A 7,066-nucleotide genomic window follows, 5' to 3' on the forward strand; every position below is an offset into this window, starting at 1 on the left:
CCCTCAGAAGAGCACCCAGGGGAGGAGGAGCAGGGTCCTCTCTGTCTGGCAAGCTGAAAAGCTTGGGCAGATGCAACTACTGGAAGAGGCTCTGAATTCTATCCTATATATTCCCCACAGTGAACATCCTGGATTGAGGTCAACAGCTTGAGGTTGAGTCCTGACAAGACAGAAGTGCTGTTTCTGGGGGACAGGGGGCAGGCAGGTGTGGGGTATCAAACATGGCTGAGATTGCTCTTCTCCCATCTCTCTCTCAATAAAGATGGGATTTATTTATAAAATAAATTTGGGATATCAAATTTCAGCAGCACCCTGTGTGACACTAAAATTTGGCACCCCTTACCTCTTGCACTACAGCATTGTTGGAGTGCCTCCTGCAGCATGGTGCCCAGTGCGGCTTCACCGGTTGGGCCACCCTTCAACTGCCTCTGATCAAGGTGGATGTACCACACTAAGGACAGCTGGTAACACTTCATTGCATGATATTTTATTTAGTAGACCCATCCAGTTACCCACTCTGGCTAGTATTAGTAAGCCAGGATGGACAAATGATATAACAAGCGCTTGTCTGGACACATCACTGCAAGTTTCCTGTCCACATCATCATGCCACATTAACTAAAATGGATCCCATTACACTGGATCTGATCAGCTGGCACTGCTACAATACACTGCAAAAATGAACAACTGTATCTTGCAAACTGATTGCAGCTAGACAGTGTGTGCTCCAGAGGTCTACCACATAGTCATTAACCAACCCCTGGACCACACAGAATTACTCTTTGAAGAAGCAATGGGAGACTGTTTGAGGATGTGATCATATAATAGAATTGTAGAGTTGGAAGGGACCCCTAGGGTCATCTACTCCAACCCTCTGCAATGCAGGAAACCTTTGCCCAACTTCCTGCCAACACATACCTGAACATGCTACCACTAACTGATGGAGGCAGCAAAGTAGGTTTTTGTGTTGCCTCCAAAAGAATTATGCCACTTATGTGGCTTATGCTCCTTGCTTAACCCATGTCATCAACCTTGGTGTACCAAGGAGCAAAATGGGCTCCACAGCTCTGGAGAGGGCCCTCAGCAGCAATTGTGTCAATAGCACATTCCATACCAAGACTAGAACTTTGACAGGATCACCTGCTCTATCCGCTAGAAAATCCCTCAGATTCTATCAGTCTCCAAGGATGGGTGACTGTAACTGGTTGCCATCCCTGCAGGGGATAATTTCACTATGAGACCCAAGAAACTGAGGCTAATAAGATGGAGGAGCTTTGGATGGGTGGTCTGGAATTCAGTGCAGATGTTGCACTTTCCCTGATGGAACAGCTGCACTTTCTGGGAGTGCACCTTGATTCCAACTATTACTGCAGGCCAAACCTCTGTAGCAAGCAGTGCTTATGCTCAACTCCAGCTAGCTCACCAGCTGCAGCTGTTCCTGGATTGAGATAGCCTGGCATCCGTAGTCCGTGCTCTAATGGCCTGCTGTCTGAACTATTGCAATGCTCTTGAAGATGGTTCAGAAGCTGCCTCATGCACAGAGCATGGCAATGGGACTATGTCTCGCTGTTCCTAGATGCACTGCACCTGCTACCAGTGAGCTAATGGGCCCAATTTAGGAAGTTGGTATTAACCATGAAGTCCTGCTGCCACTGGTGCTACTGTGGGACACTCTGTAAGGGGAAGTGACCCAAGGCAAGGCTTTATCAGTCGTGGGCTCCTGATTATAGGACTTCCTTCCTAGTGCTGTACATTCGTCTCTCTCATTTCTATCATTCAGAAAAAAAATCAGAAAAAAGTTTCTGTTCACCCAGGCATTTGGTGACTGAAATATAATGGTTTTTATCAGCTTTGAAAATGTTCTTTTGGGGACTGTTGTGAAATTTGTTTTATATTGTTTTAAATTCAGATGTTGTGTGGCCGCCTCGGACTCCTTTGGGATAAATGGTGGGGGTCAGGAACCTATCGCTTTGTCTCTAAGGGCTTGGCACACTCTTCATAATGAATTTCATATATTTGCAAGTACTACGTACATAATGGGAAGAGTTAAAAAAGAGCCACTTCACCTAATGAGAGGATTGGTGCAGCTGAACCTCACCTCCCGTATAATGAAACCAAGCTGGGCAAGTTGGGTGCTAAATCTGCTCTTGCCAGAAATGCTTTTCTGGTATCCAGTGCTATGAACTTATGTGCACTACCAGAGAGAAGAAAGGCAGTTAACTCAACCCCCCTGGCTTCTATCCAGGCTATCTTTTTAGTAAAAATGCAAAAATAGTGAATTTCAGAGGACAAGGAATGAATCCAAAGTACTTCTTAATATAATGAGTTATTTGAATTCATAAGGGTAGTTCACTAGCTGTTGGCCCCCTATCTTGGAGTGTGTGTGGTAGCTCTTGCTACCCATTCGAGTCTTCATTGGGAATGCATTGTCTCTCCCTCATACGCCCTCTGATTCCTATTGCACCCACCCAAAATGGTAAAGTCTTCCTTCTTGGGAGAACCATCTCAGCTATCATTCTGAAATTCAGCAGGCATCATCCCCTCAGAAAGGCAGACCATGCCTACAATTTGTCTCTGATTCTGGCAAAAAAATAAACATAGATAGACTTTCTCTATGTTTTGGGAAGGGAAGCCAAGGGTCATCTAGTCCAACCCCCTGCAATGCAGGAATATCACCAAAGCATCCATGACAGATGGCCATCCAATCTTTGTCTTAAAAATCTCCAAGGAAGGAGAGTTCACCACCTCCTGAGGGAGTCCCACTGTTGAACAGCTCTTACTGTTGGAAAGCTTTTCCTGGCGTTTCATTGGAATCTCCTTTCTTGTAACTTGAAGCCATAGGTTCGAGTCCTACCCTCCAGAGCAGGAGAAAGCAATGTGACTTACATAGTGAAACAATATGATTCAGGCATATACAATGGCAGGCAGATTCACCCTTCCATCTGCATGAATTAGGAGGAATTCTTTTATGCTGCAGCCCTATATAGACCTACCTGGGAGCTCCACTAAACACAACAAGTGGGACTTACTTGTGAGTAAACATGAGGGAAGGAACTCACTGCTTGCCTGTGCTTGTGGTTCCAATCATACTGGCTTGGTTTATGCCAATACTTAGTCCACTTTAGCAGTACAGACTTGTAGATGAATCAAGAGTGAACTTGCCTCTGCTGTCACAGATGGCTCACAAATGCCATGACTGATGTCGACTCAGATGCAAATCATCTACTCTAAGAGACAAATAATGAAACAATGATTCATTTTTTAAAAAAACTTCTTTCTAGATTGTAGATTGAATCTGTGTAGCCCCTTTATGTCTGTTGATGCCCCCTCCACAAAATAAGTAGTATTGCTTTGCCATTCCCCCTCCTCACAATTTGATATTCTACAGTATCATTTACATTCCTCACCCAACAGTCCATTTCACCTCAAACCAAGAACCTCCCCACAAGATCCTTCCTTTGCCTTCAGGGCATAGATATCTAAACAAAGAACATTCATTCTTCTTCAATTTAGCCTTTTCTTCTTTGATAGGATTACCTAAAAAGCCTACCCCCACCTCCCCTGGAACTTAATCTGTTAAAAGCTGTATTTCCCCGAGTTCTTCAGGTATTTCATTTAATAATAAAATAAAATTAGCATTTTTAAAGTAAAGTTGGTATTCTAAGCAAATACGATATTTGGAGGACGAGCGCAGAGGCAAATGGCATATCAGACTTTTCAACCAGATTTAATTTTGACCTAACAAAATTCTTAGTTTACCATGCTGTATTGGAAAAGAAAATAATGGCAGAATCAGAATAATCTGCCTACTTTTGCATATTATTTAGAAATACAAAACACATAATATCTGTAAAAATGCTAAACAGAAATAAGCATTTAATTATCATTGACTTCTCCTTTTTAAAAAACTGCTTCCTAAAAGTGAAGCATATTGAATTAGTAAGTGAAGAAGATTTTCAACATTCAAACTAATATAAAATATTTCTAATTCAGCAAAAGATAAAATCACTGAACTGGTAATGGAAGGGGGGCAGAAAAGGGTGTGCACTGTTGTAAATATTAGAAAATGTATTAGAGGCATTATTTTTACTTCATTGCTCATGCAGAAGGCCAGAGCAGTAAGCCTCATTGAACTTAATAGGACTTACTTTTGAGTAAAACATACTTGGGCTGCTGTTTTGGTAACAACCCCATGTGAGCAAAAACATTTCATTTTAGGCTCCCTGTTTATTGAATTTAGTGTAAATCAAAAATAAGGCATACAGTCCCTTGAGCTGAAGTCAGAACTCTGGGCCTCTGTATAAGAACCTTCCATTAATGTTTTAGTAAGCTTTAAGAGCTCCACTTCCAGTGGGGAATGCTTATTAGAGCATTAACAAATACTCAAATGGGCATTTTGCAGTGAAAAATACTGCCATAATGTTGCAAAATGACTACAGGGACTTCCCTCTTTCTGAGCAGGGCATCCAACATGCCTACTTGTGGGTTGCAGTTTTTAAAATGACTATTTTTGGCAGCAGAATTTTCATCAAATTGTAATAAAGCATTTCCCTTTGGTGGAAAAAAAGAAGCAACTGTCCAATGGAAGCCAGAGAGGTAATCATGTAATATAAACACTCATAGATACAAGTTTTATTCTTTATTGATAAAGTAATCACACAAAGAAATGTCTTGGGAGTAACTTCAAAGGCCACTTAAGTTTTTCACTCTCATATTCACTTTGTTGTTCTTGGTACCTTTATAGCTTCCGATTACATACCGATGGATGCCTTCCCCTCTCTGTGGATCAAGACCCACAGTCTATCATTTGTACAAGGTTCCACGGAAGCCAACAGGGATTTATTTTGAATAACGACTCACGGAGTTATTTTCTCTCTGAAATAGCATCTGTCTCTGCCACAACATCTTAGAGCAAAAGCAGCATCTTTTTTCTCTGGCTGCATTAAGCAGAAAAGAAATCTCCACCCCAAGCGATTTTTCCCTATTCAAGGTGACAAGGGAGGCTTAGGAAACATATGCAGCATCAATATGGTAAGCGTGACATGTGTTCATTAAAAGTGTTTATGATGCATTCTTTGGGGGCAAACATGCTTTTCTGCATTGTTAAGTTCCACATTTTTATTATTTTGTTACTATAAATGTGTACTATGACAAGGTCATATTCGCAGGCAAATCTTTCTGTTGCTAATTACTAGTGATTGCTGGACCATCCCCCATGTCCGATTTGGAATTTAAAAAAACAGGTCTAGTGCTGGATTAACTGAGGCAGAGCACCTGTCTCATGAGGAAGCCTCTTTGATTTGGGATGGCTCTTCAGAGGCTGCTTCTGGTGCTGGGACAGAGAGAGACTGAGGTTGCCTTTGGTGTCCTGCCCACTAACCACCCAACTAAGGTGTTCTCAACTGCAGTGTTAGAAGAGCAGAAGACTGTAGTCCTGGGTGTTTTCAACATTCATGCTGAGTCCACTGTGATAGGTCAGCTTAGGACCTCATGGTCTTCATGGGGCAGTTTAAAGCAGGGCATTGTCCCATGTACGGAGGAGGAAGGTCTGGATATTGGGGCAGGGGAAATATTTGCCTGTTTTCATGGTCCAACCACTTCCAGCTGAGTTTAGAATTACAGCTCCTAGACCTCCCTGCAGAACTGGGAGACCAATCTAAATGGTCTGTCTAGGAAAATAAATGGAATCCAATGGAATTCTAAATGCTGTGGGGCATTTTCTACCAGACAGAGCTGGTGATCCTGTTGATGCTCTACTTGTGCCTACTGCATGTCTGCATGGATAGCTAAGAATGTATATTTTCACTGCCATCCTCAACTGAGGCAGATGTCAAAACACACTGGACAACCTTTACAAAGCTCCACTCAGTGAGGTCTATGAGCCTCAGTTAATGGAGCAACTAGATCCATCAGTTGCCAGTCATGATTTGTTTGCAAGGAGCTTTGAGGGTAAAACAACTTAACTGCTCTATTATCTTGATACTATTACAGAGAATCCTGATGTGGTATCCAAAACCCCATCAAGGCAAGTTTTATGGAATCAGTTTCAGCTGATGCAGCTCAAGGACATGGACAGTGTTTTTTTCTGATAGGCATCCATCCACACAAACTCTTGATGCTTGCCAGGGAGGTTTGACTATGTGAGTAGAGGTAGCAGTGAAAGTGTCACTATAAGAAGACATGATGTGGAACTGCAGCTGCTTTAAACTATAATCATATTCAGGTTACTCAGAAGTAAGCCCTACTTTGACTGACCTGGGTTCCTAGCTTTCTGAGGTGGCTCCAAGAGCTCAACCAGATTTATCTGTGCTTGCCAAGTGAAAGTAATGGAATTTAAAGTCTTCTTTCTTTCTATCAAAAGGGAGATGCCCTGAAGTTACTAGTTTAACGGCATTTCAGTCTGTGGCAACAGATTGCATGCAGTGTAGATTTTGAACTGTGAGCAGAAGTGCACATATAATTGAGAATACCAATTATATTCAAAAATTAATAGTCACAAAACAGCTACCTTCATGTTTAATTGAACCTGATATTCCTCCCTTTAAAAAAATCAGGGGAATTCAATGATAAAAAACCCTGCCTGATCAGAGTAAAGGCTTGTGTTGGCTCAAGAACTATAAAATCAGGAAATTGAAAACTAAGGTTGATGCCTTAACATATGGTCCCCGTGATTAAGAATCATTTGGGTCTTGTAATCAGGATTCAGATTTGCTCATTAGCAAGCCAGTGGAACAGGGAATAAAGTATGACCAGTGATAGAAGACCACAAACTCAAGATTATGACTGAAACAAATCAATTGGTGAGCAATGTTTCATTTAAGACATATAATACAGGAGAAAATGAGGACATGAATTTTGAAGAAACCAAAGCAAAATATAAGGAAAAAATAGAAAAAAATATAAAAAATATATAGCATAACATAGCTTGAAATTGTCATAATAACTGAAGCAATCAATATAGCCTTCTAACTTCCTCCAGTCCACCTAGTTGTGAAGCAGAATTTCTAAGATCCCCAACATGTAGAAACTCTAAGTAATTTAGGATCCTAACATTGGGATCAAAGGAA

Source organism: Podarcis raffonei, chromosome 4, assembly GCF_027172205.1.
Source record: "Podarcis raffonei isolate rPodRaf1 chromosome 4, rPodRaf1.pri, whole genome shotgun sequence".
NCBI lineage: Eukaryota > Metazoa > Chordata > Lepidosauria > Squamata > Lacertidae > Podarcis > Podarcis raffonei.